This window comes from Narcine bancroftii, chromosome 5 (genome assembly GCF_036971445.1).
Source record: "Narcine bancroftii isolate sNarBan1 chromosome 5, sNarBan1.hap1, whole genome shotgun sequence".
NCBI lineage: Eukaryota > Metazoa > Chordata > Chondrichthyes > Torpediniformes > Narcinidae > Narcine > Narcine bancroftii.
The window spans coordinates 6,170,557-6,182,977 of NC_091473.1; the positions used below are offsets into that span (position 1 = coordinate 6,170,557).

General features: G+C 43.0%; 1 protein-coding gene across 3 annotated transcripts in view; it reads left to right on the plus strand.

The window, feature by feature from the left end:
- The window catches only part of sema3b (sema domain, immunoglobulin domain (Ig), short basic domain, secreted, (semaphorin) 3B), a 297,012-nt gene that overhangs the window by 190,964 nt on the left and 93,627 nt on the right, over positions 1 to 12,421 (plus strand). The gene's annotated exons all lie outside the window — the stretch shown is intronic.

Genomic DNA, 12,421 nt, shown 5'->3' on the forward strand with positions numbered 1-12,421 from the left:
CTGTCTGGAAGCCTCTTAAATGCTACTGTCAAATGTACTTCTGCCTCTATTCCTGGCAGCCCCTTCTGGGCACCTACTGCTCTCTGTTTAAAAAAAATGCTTTAACCCAGGCGTCTCCCTTAAACCCTCCTCCCCTTTTGCCTTAAATGCATGTCCTCTTTTCTGTGACAATTTTATCCTGGGATAAATACTTTGACTGACTCCCCCTCACTATGTTTCTTGTAATTTAATAAACTGGTAATTTTATAAGCTGTTAATTTTAAACCTGAGATTGATAAAACTGCATTGACCAAATATTTTTTTTAAGTGAGATAGAGTAAGGACAGCAAACACTATTCCAAAGATGTACTGGGTTAGTAGGTTAATTGGTCACATGGGCATATTTGGGCTTGTGGGCTGGAAGGGTCTGTTACCGTGCTGTATGTCTAAATTTAAAAAAAAATAAAATTAGGTCAAGTCGGAGTCATAATTGTAGCGAAAGGAAGTAAATGCTCGAGAGATCAGTTACCTTCTATTTGGCTTTGCAAATAGAACTTCTGAAGTGACATTATCTGTTCTAGATGTTTAAATCAGAATGCTGGCACTCCAACTTCACTGTAGTAGTCCCTCCTGACCATGGGTTTCAATCTGTTCTTTGTAGAATCCCAGATCAAGCTGTACTTGTGCAGATTCAACAGTCTAGGGGCCATGAGCTAAGTTTCTTGAATTCCAAAATAAAGGCTGGCCAGCATAATCGAGTCTTTGTGCCTGTCCCACATTGATCAGCGCAGAAAGTCACCACGCTTTCTTCGTCAGAATGCTCTTTTGTGAAACCTTCAGTTGTTCTCGGTTGGACGCAGAGTCAGTTTCCCGAGACATTCTTTACACGGCCCCGACTGATGGGTTCCTCCAACCATGTCCCCCACCCTATGAATTGGTGGCATTGCCGATGAAGAATTTTTCATCCAGTCCAGAACGGCATCGAGTTTCTCATTCCATCGTGAGCATCAAACAAAGTGACAGATATTTGCATCAGTGTATAAAAATTCTCATTCTCTCTCTCTCTCTCTCTCTCTCTCTCTCTCTCTCTCTCTCTCTCTCGCTCTCTCCCTCTCCCCCCCCACCCCTACTTGTATTATATTAAAACATGCCAATACAGTTTTACTCGCCATGAGAGATAGGCTGTGCCAAAATTATCTTGAAACAACTTCAAGTTGACATTTGCACAAGCATTCAGTGCGCACATACTTTGGTCACCAGAAAAAAAATTTGCACAACGTAAGATTTCGTTTTTGCGCCCACTGACTACTAAAAATCAGAGGAAGTATTGGTGAGGAACTGCACAATTAATTATGAACTAAAAATCTCCAATATTGTGAGAACACAGGAAGGTGAAGGATGGCCTGCTTCGAGTTTTTGCAATATCAAAATGTTCTGTGACAACATCCAATCAATTAGTTCTCGAGCCTTGGCAGCTACGCATAGTTCAGGAAACAAGAGAGATCTATGTAATATAAGTCAGATGGATATTTGAAAATATTTTTGAGAGTTACCAGATTATGAGGATAATCATCCACATCTTTACTTGTCAGCAATGACCAGACAGTATATGTAAATAAAAAATATATCCAGATAAATATATTTGCAGATACACATTTCCACATTGATTGCATTAAACTAAGCACTATGTATGTCTCTTTAAAATTAGACTCACAAATACTGATGCTTTTGTTCCTGGTCCCAGTTGGACAGGTAACCGTTCTCAATTGCAACCATCCCAAATCTATTTTAAAGAGCATTTTGAAATTTCTCATAATTTTTCTCACGATGACCGACACTGATAATTGATTATAGCCTGACAAGTGTTATTGTAAGCGAGACTCCTGGAAAGAAATAATTCCTTCAAGAAACAAATGCCACTTGTTACCAAAATGTCTCATTTGTTCCGAGGCTGCCTCGAAATAAACAATGTGCTATGGAAACCAGTGAGGAGGCCAAGGTTTTATACACTGTTGTTACAGCGAATAATTAAAACAAAAATGACAACTCAATCAGATCCTGGCCTTGAGGCATCCTGGGGTCAGATAAACTTCCAGACATTGAACACCTTCCAATCAATGAAAACTTTTGGCTGGGAGAAGAAGAAGAAAAAGAATGAAAGCAAGAGTCCTGCATATGAATGTGTTTGTGTTAATTCTTGCTTCTTTATCTCCTTGCAAGAGGTTAGAAGTAATGCTTATTGGGTCACGCTGCCATGTGATTCTGTGCAAATGCTCGCACGTTGGGGCCATTTGAAGATGGAACATTGCCCTCACTCACTGATTTCACAAAACAACACTGATTCCCCCACCCAGGTCCAACACCGGTACCCTCCACCAGTCCCCATCCTACACCAGTTCCCTGGTACCAGTCATCCCTACAGCAGTCATGTCGTTCCCCCCCCCCCCCCCCCCCGGGCCTACACTGGTACACCCTGACACCACCTCTCCCCCACCCCACCTCACCTCCTACAATGTTCCCCCACACTGGTTTCCCTCCTACACCTGTCCTCCTACTCCAGTTCCCCCTACAGCAGCTATGCCCCCTCCAAACCTACACCACCCCACCCCAACCCCAACACCGGTTCCCCCCCCTACAGTGGTTCCCCCATCACCAGTTCCCCCCCACCTTGGTACCCCCTCCCCCTACACCAGCCCCCCCCGCCATCCGACACCAGCACCAGCCCAGTTCTCTGAACTACACGACCTCTAAATGCACTCACTTGATTGCCTTTCTCTCCTCCTCTTTTTGATGTGAGCAGCCACGCAGGGTCTGAATCATCTGCAAGCCACCATCTTGTGGCATTCCCCACTTCTCCGAGACCTCCCGATTCCAGTGGGCTTTGAGACGCTGAAAAGCTTTTTACGTTATGTGTTCACCTATCGGCTAATTCGTACATGGCCACGTAAATCACGCATTCTGGGATGTCTGACTATATTCCTTTTGTTGTTCTGTCAATTATAATTTTAAAAAAGGTAATTGCTGCTTGTGGCTTATAGGATTGAGTATGTATGCAAGAGCTTTCATAGTATCCCTCTCCCTGTACATCTCTATTTAGCAGATAGCAGGAACACATTTACTCAGTGCCTGAGGAGATCTAATTAGAAAACAGAGCATCAAACGTAAACAGGGAAGGACAGAAACAAATCATTCAGCCCTGTATTTCAAATTAAACTAAATCTCTGTGGCTTGCTTACGATAAATGACTCTTGGCACCCAAGAAGAGTGCAGTCCACCTGCCTTAATGACTATCGACCAGTAGCACTTACATCAACAGTGAGGAAGTGTTTTGAAAGGCTGGGGATGAAGCAGATCAGCTCCTGTCTGAGCAGTGATGTGGGTCTGTTCCAATTTGCCTATCGTAGTAACAGGTTTGCAGCGGATGCCATCTCACTGGCTCTACACAAAGCACTGGAACAAACACCTGGACACCAAAGATGCTCTCTATCAACTACAATTCGGCATTTAGTACCATCATCCCCTCAAAACTGATCAACAGACTCCAAAATCTGGGATGTAATGCCCCACTGTGTAATTGGATCCTGGATTTCCTCACCTCCAGACCACAATCAGTGAGGATTGGAAAAAGCTTCTCCTCCACAATCTCCATCAGTACCGGAGCACCACAGGGCTGCGTTCTTAGCCCCCTGTTCTATTCACTTTACACCTATGACTGTGTGGCTCAGAATGACAATAACACCATCTACAAATTTGCTGACGATACCACGATAGTGGGTTATGTAAAGGAAGGAGATGAGTCAGCAAATAGGAGGGAGATTGAAAACCTGGCTGAATGGGGCACCAACAACAACCTTGCACTCAATGTCACCAAAACGAAGGTGCTGATTGTTGACTTCAGGAAAGGAAAGCCAAAGGTCCAGTGATCACTGGGGGATCAGAGGTGGAGAGGGTGAGCAAATTTAGGTTCTTGGGAGTCACTGTCTCTGAGGATCTTTCCAATACACCAATGGCATCATTGAAGAAAACACATCAGTGCCTCTACTTCCTCAGGAGTTTCCGAAGGTGTGGTATGACATCAAAAACCCTGGCAAATTTCTACAGAGGTGTGGTGGAAAGTGTGCTGACCGGCTGCATCAAGGTCTGGAATGGGGACACCAATACCCCCAAGCATAAAGCCCTCCAAAAGGTAGTGGACACAGCTCAGGGCATCACATGCAAAACCCTCCCCACTAATGAGCATGTCTTCAGGGAGCGATGCCATTGGAGAGCAGCAGCAAACATCAAAGACCCACTCCTCCCAGTACATTCTCTGTTCTTGTTCCTGCCATCAGGAAAGAGGTATCGGTGCCACAAGAGTCACACCACCAGGTTCAGGAACAGCTGCTACCCCTCCACCATCAGACTTCTCAACAACAAACTCAATTAGGGACTCATTTAAGGACTCATGTGCTATTTATCGATTTTCTTTTTGTTCTCTCTGGATTGCAGTCAGTTTGTTTACATTGGTTGTCTGTTCATAGTTTTTTTTGCATTATCAATTATTGGTAATTCTGCCTCACTCGTAGGTTTAAAAAAAAGGAATCTCAGAGTTGTATGTAATGTCACGTATGTACTCTGACAATAAATCTGAAATCTGTTAGCTGCATATTCATTGTTCATCTGGAAGCCTCTTAAACACCACTCTCCTATCTGCTTCCCTGCTCCACCACTACCACTAAGCACCCCATCTACCACTGTAAAAAAAAACATGGCCTTTAAACTTCTCCCCCTTACTTTAAACTCTTGTCCACTAATTTGTGACGTTTTTATCCTGATAGAAAGATTTTGTCTGTCTACCGTCTCTATTCCTCTCATAATTTAAAAACACCTCTATCAGGTCTCCCCTCAGGTTCTGATATTGCAGGGATTATAAACTTGCCCATCTTGTCCTCATGATTCATACTCTGTAATCTATGTAGCACCTTCTGTACTTTTCCAAACCCTTTCTGTAAGGAGGTGACCTGAATTGCACGAGATACTTGAAGTCATTAGGTGCTTTTAAGCTGCAGCACTTGGGTTGCCTTCTTGGGATCCAGATGCGACTAGTGGGGCAAAGGTGCCTCCAGCACCTTTTAAATTGAGGGGGGATGGCCCCAGTAAATCACCAACCTGGCGATTTAAGGGGGATCCTGCCCTCACGATGACGCGGTAAGTGACTCATCGCGCAAACTAGTCTCCCCTGTTCCCCCCACCAACTGTCAGTCTCCCTCCCACCATCATTCACGCTTCCACCAACCGGCGGCAGCTGACACCTCTGTCCCCGCTGCAGCCGATTGCGACATCCCCCCCCATCCCCACCAGCCCACCAATCTTGGGGACCCCTCTGTCCTGCTGGTGACCCCTCTCTTCCCTTCTGCCGGGTATTCCCTGTGGCACCAGCGCGCAAGCGCTGACATCACAGGATTAACTATGTCGGCCATTTTTGCTTTCAAGCCACCTAGGTAAGTTTTAATGGGTTCCCCAACTACCTCTGAGGTAGGGCAGGGACCCGATTGATTTCCAATGTGCCTAACCGTATCAGACCTTTTCTAACTGCCCTGTGAATGGGGCACTAGCTGGGCAAATTGCCCAGTTTATCCCATTTTACAGGGCAGTTTAAAAACACCTGTTGAAAGAGTTATCTGTAGCAAAAAAATGTATTATGTAAACCTGGAAATCAGAAGAGAGCCTGAGAATACAGCAATGGTACATAGAAATGAATAAATGTATTCCATTGGAAAAAATAACATATGATTTAAGAAATAACATCACAGTATTCGAACAAATTTGGGAACCGTACATGGAACACAACAGAGAAGTCCTACCGCGGACCTCCACCACCTAAAATGACAGAATGAGAAGACGAAATGGACCCAGTGTGTAAAAGTAGATGACACAACTTGTTTATTTTCATTGTGTATTGACATTGTTTAATGGGTTTAATGTATCGTATATGTTGAACGTTTAGTGGGTGGGGAGGGGCGTGGGAAGGGAGGGGGGGAAGCGGAGAAAATGACACTGTGTATATTCAAGAGGGAAATGTTTATGTGTATTTTGGTCAATATGGTTCATAGTGTGAAAAATAAAAAAATTTAAAAAAAGAATTGGTTTTACCTGGAACTTTTCTGCTCTTGTCACATCTTGTGAAACACAAAAGTCTGCAGACACTGTGATGAGAGTAAACACACATCGAGTGCTGGAGGAGCGTAGCTGGTCTTTTCAGCATCCATAGGAGGCAAAGATATATTGCCAACATTTTGGTCGGTGACATTTAATTTACCTTTGCTGTTGTTGTCACTTTTTCTGGGAGTTGGCTGTTGGTTGTTGGTTACTCCATTTCCTGCAGAAATCGCCTGTATACAGTACACCTTAATCCTTTGGCATCAGTTTGCGGTTTAAGGACTTAAATAGAACACCAATGGAAGAATTAACCGCAAATGTGAAAGCAAGGTGCAATTTAGAATGGTTGTCTTTCAGGCTAGGAGGTTGGTAGTGAGCATTCTAATGTGTGTTGGGTTGTTTTTGTTTGCCTTTGTGTGTGTCGTTCGCTGGCTCCTGCTCCGTGTTACCACAGCAGAAACCTCACGCTCAGACAATAGAGTTAGATAGATTGTTTTATCGTCGCTCGGATTAAGATACAGTTAAAAGCTTTGTTTTGCGTGCATTGCAAAATTTTACAGGCAGAACGTGAGACATTGTTCCATGGTTCTCTCTCTGCTGCAGCTGTCTCCACCACTCTCCCCTCTCCCAACCTGACCTCCACTGCCCCTTCCACCTATCGGCCTGTCTCCCAGCTTCTCACCATCCCTTGCCCCATCTGCCCATCATCCTTCCTCAGTCACCTCCTGAACCCCATCTCAACTATCCCCCTCTCCTCTTTACACTGGCCACCTCTTCCCTCTCCTCTCTCAATCTGGACGGAGAGTCACGACTCAAAAGGCCGGCATTCCCTCCTCTCCCTTACCGACACTCTTCAATCCACTGGGTTACACCAGTAGTTTTCCAGCATCTGCAATCAGTCAGGCCTCCGCTGCAGAAAACCTTACTTCACCCTTCTCTCAAAAACAGATCAGGTGAAGGTTCCTTTATTGTCATATAATATATTTACAATGTTACATGAAATTCTTTAACTTTTGGCCACTGTGAGGCAGACAGAGAGTCGCCACTTTATCCAGCACCCCTCACAGAAACCTACAGCATCTGGTGTGTTCCGAGGCGGTCTCCCCTCCAAGTCCTGACCAGTCCTGAGCCAGCTTAGCTTCCGAGATCAGACAATCACAGGCTTATTCAGGCTATTAGGTGCTGTCGAGGACATATTAAGGAGGGGGGGGGGGAAACAGAGTAAAGGGGGTAGAGCTGAGGGGGGAGAGTAGGGGAGGAGAGCAGGGGGGAGTGTAGAGGGGGAGATTAGGGGGTGGAGTAGAGAGGAGGGTGTTGGGGAGGGGGGGGACAGTAGAGGGGATTGACAGACATGGAAAGAGGTTGGGACTGGGTCAATGAAACAGGGACATTTCCACATATCGAACACAACCTTGCCCCTGGCTGTCTCTCTGCTCTCTCCACACGCTCTCCATCAATAAAAGAGCAGGTATACGCACATAGTGAAACCCAGTTCTTAGAGTTAGATTGTAAGTACCAGGAATTTGTCTACACTGTTCTGGCATTTCACCTCTCCTTTGAAGTTGTTAGCTCTCTTGTCATTAGAGAACAAAGGCCAAGATATCCAACAGTTCAGTATTGATTTCAAGCTTTTAGCACATCTACACTGTTGAAAATAATCCATTCCAAACAAAGCATATCATGTTCTTCCATGACAAAGGAGGTGGATGTTAACTGAGTAACTGCAGCAATTGGTATCTTTGCACTAGCACTTGAATTCTTCTTCACCATAAAATCTCCTTTTTATTGAATTGTGTTGTTCCTAAAATATGGGGCAATGTTGTGTCTGAAATAATTTGTAGCTAGTTTGGTGTTCTCCACTTACAAAATCCTAGCCTCTGCGGGGTATTTGCAGAGAGTGCAAGTTGATCCTTTGTGCTCCTCTCACAGTTACAAAACATTTTATCTCACACAAATCTCTTTGGATCCAATATGTTTCATCAGATTTTCATACAACCAGTTGTGGCTACGTGATGATATTGTAATACCCGGTTACTGTGGTTAAGTGTTGTTTGATTGTTTTATTGCAACTTGCCACTCAGGGAGTGAAGCTCTCAGCTGGAGTTGAAGTTAAAAATGGAAGATTACCATCCGATGAAAGGCAGTTAAAGTTTTCTAAAAGTATTTGGAAGGTTCCTTGAGATTGCAAGTTGCAAAAGTGTAACAATACAGTAAAACCCCCTGGTATTTGGAATTCAAGCAACCGGCAAAAAAACGTTGAGGAAAATAAATTGGAAAAAAAATAGGTAAAAAAAATACACATTTAAAATTGTGATAGTAAATGTTCTCTGAAGATGGGAGCAAATATTCAGCCAGCGGAGGGCCTTGGCTCATAGAAGCTGTTTGAATAAAATGGCGTCACCCAGGATGAAGAGCTGGTTGATGCCGCTCACCGTTGGAGGTGACTCTCTTCAAGAGTCTCCTTATCCCTGCTGAGTAGGAGTTGTCCCAGTGTTTATTCTTGATGCAGATGTATTAATTAGGCGTTGTAAGAGTAAGTCTCAAGCAACCGGAAAATACACTTATCCAGCATCTATCAATCACTATAGGTGCCGGATACCATGGGCTTTACTGTACAGGCAGACCCCAGGTTATGAACGTCCAATTTACGTAAACTCGTACTTATGAGTTTCTTACTACGCGCACCTTCCGGAGCATTGGCTCAAGTAAGGAGAATGCCGTCTGCAATTTTACGTCAAATCACATTCCCGTGAACATTGTGTTGAGTGCGGCTACCTCAAGAAATTGACTTCAGTAGTTTTATATGGATAGAAAGGTAAAATATATGCTACATACTAAGACAAAGATTTGACTGACTGACGCTAAATAAGAACCGTATGTACCTGCTCCGACTTATCTACAAATTTGACTTAAAGACTGACTTAGGAATGGATCTTGTTTGTAACCTGGGGACTGCCTGCCTTTCCATTTAGCAAGCTCATTGTAAATTTAAATATAGACATACAGCATGGTAGCAGGCGCTTCCGGCCCAAGACCCCATGCTGCCTTAATCTGGAGCACCCAGAGGAAATCCACACAGACCATGGGAGAAGGTACAAACTCCTTACAGGCACCCTTGGATTTGAATCTGGGTCACTGGCGCTGTAATGGTATTGCGGTAACCTCTGTGCTAACCGTGCCATTGAATTTGTTGTCGTAAGGTGGTTAGGCCTGGTGCAGGGACTGAGTTGGGACGGGTCCCAATCCACCAGACTCCTGAACTCCCAGAGCTTTTGGGGATAGGGTACCGTGGACTGTAACTGTATAAGTTTTAATATTTTAATTACCTTCTGTTCTAACTTATGTAAATATGCTCTGTGGTCCTGGAGAAACACTATCCCGTCTTTACCGTGAGAGCATGGCATGAACGATAAATAAAGGTGACTTGACTTGACCGCGATGGACTTGCTTTGATGTTTTGGCTCATGTCCTGGAGTTTTGAACTCGCCACTCCATCCCCGACCAGGTGACCTCACCAGCCCAAACCTAACAGCCTGAATACGCCTGGGATTGTCTGATCTCGGAAGCTAAGCAGGCTCAGACATGGTCAGTACTTGGAGGGGAGACCACCAGGTGCTGTAAGTTTCTGTAAGGGGCGCTGGACAAAGCGAGGACTCTCTGCCTGCCTTACAGTAGACAAAAGTTAAAGAATTTCATGTATGTTACGTTCTAAATGTAGTGTTTTTTTAAAATTTTTTATATTTCACACCATAAACCACATTGACCATGATACATACATTTTCCTTTTCAAATATATACAGTGTCATTTTCTCCCCCCCCTCCTCCCATCCCACCCTCCCCACCTCCCCCCACATCCTTTTAAAGTACAAAATCTAAGATACATTAAACCAGTCAAACAATGTTGTCATTCAATAAAAATAAACAAGAAATTCCACTGAGTCAATTCTTTTCATTTCCTTCTCCTTTCGTTAATTTAGGTGGTAAATGTCCACGATAGGTTTTCTCTATTGTGTTTCATGTATGGCTCCCATATTTGTTCAAATATTTCAATATTATTTCTTAAACTATATGTTATTTTTTCTAATGGAATACATTTATTCATTTCTATATACCATTGTTGTATTCTCAAATTATCTTCTAATTTCCAGGTTGACATAATACATTTTTTTGCTACGGCTAGAGTTATCTTAACAAATCTTTTTTGTGCACCATCCAAATCAAGTCCAAATTCTTTGTTTTTTATGTTACTTAGGAGGAAGATCTCTGGATTCTTTGGTATATTGTTTTCTGTAATTTTATTTAATATCTGGTTTAGATCTTCCCAAAATTTTTCTACTTTCTCACATGTCCAGATTGCATGAATTGTTGTTCCCATTTCTTTTTTACAACGAAAACATCTGTCAGATACTGTTGGGTCCCATTTATTTAACTTTTGAGGTGTAATGTATAGCCTGTGTATCCAGTTATATTGTATCATACGTAACCTCGTATTTATTGTATTTCTCATCGTTCCAGAACATAACTTCTCCCATGTTTCCTTTTTTATCTTTATATTTAAATCTTGTTCCCATTTTTGTTTAGTTTTACCATTTGTTTCCTCATTCTCCTTTTCTTGCAGTTTAATATACATATTTGTTATAAATCTTTTGATTATCATTGTATCTGTAATCACATATTCAAAGTTACTTCCCTCTGGTAACCTCCTAATTTGTCCTTCAATTAGGATCTCAATTGGTAATATGCCAGCACTGTATCTTGAGTTATATTGTATTTATCTTTCATTTGTTCAAAGGATAATAATCTATTTCCTGAAAAACAATTTTCTATTCTTTTGATCCCTTTTTTCTCCCATTCTCTAAAGGAAAGGTTATCTATTGTAAAAGGGAGTAACTGATTTTGCGTCATTATTAGTTTTGGTAATTGATAATTTGTTTTATTCCTTTCTACATGAATCTTCTTCCAAATATTGAGCAGATGATGTAATACTGGAGCACTCCTATGTTGTACCAATTTCTCATCCCATTAACTGTAGTCTTGTGGTGATTCTTGGTACTGCATGCTGCTTGGATGAAGAAGTTGCTTGCTGCTAGCTGGTATAGAGGACCTGCGCTCTAGGCTGACTGAGGGAAGTAGCCCCCTTGCTTGCACATAAGTGTTCCCGTCCACTGCTCTCAGCTCAGATTGGGACTAGCCTCGTAGATGGCTAACACTGCCATGCTCTTGCTAATAAATTCCTATCTTTATTTGGATAACTCCTGTCTCGTGAGTTATTAACTGCGATTCAGTCCTATTAGCAGTTCAAGTATTACGTGACAATAATGGAACCTTTAGTTTATCCAGCTGCGGAGATCGGGATGAGCTAAGTTTCAGCAGAACAGGGCTCCAAGTACCAAATAATCCTCAAGCAGAACAACTTAGGGCCAATGGATTTTGAACCATTTTTAAAATGCCCCTGATAGAGCATTCAGCTAGGTCTAAAATAGAAAGAAAAAGCTCATTTTAATTAATTAACTATAAAGCAACAACTCACTCTAATTTACAATGATATGACAAACCAGATCAAGGTTATGAGCAAGTGCAGTTTCCCCAAAAATGATTAAGTTCTAGTCACATCAGTATATACATCAGCATGTTAGACCGTAAGACATAAGAGCAGAAATAGGCCATTCAGCTCATCGAGTCTGCCGCGCTATTCAATAATGAGCTGCTCCGTTTCCCCACTCAGCCCCACGAACCAGCCTTCTACCTTTGATACTCTGGCTATTCAAGAACCTTTCAATCTCTGCCTTAAATACACCTGGCCTCCATAACCACCTGTGGCAACAATTTCCACCCTCTGGCTGAAGAAGTTCCCCCTCATCTCTGCTTTAAATGGACAGCCTTCAAATGTCCTCATTTCCTGGACTCTCCCACCATGGGAAACGACCTTTCTACATCTACTCTGACCACGCCTTTCATCATTCGAAATTTTTCGATGAGAGACAGGCCCCCCCCTCCACCCGAAAGGAGGACAAAGGCACAGGAGACAGAGTCGTATTGGGAAGAGTGTCAGGTTTGGTGGGTTCACAAAGAGACGAGTCTGGACACAAGTGTTACAATTACACATAACTTTTATCAACACACGGGAAACAAGCGGGAGAACATTAATCATTACTCGATCACTATTTCATTTAAGCGATAATATAAACATTCACCTCAGACTTTGATTGGAGTCCGACAATGGTAGGCCCATACTCAACGCGCTCAGACACTACAGTTATGGTCTCTTACTCACACACATGGTTCCCTGACCAATGGAGGTGCG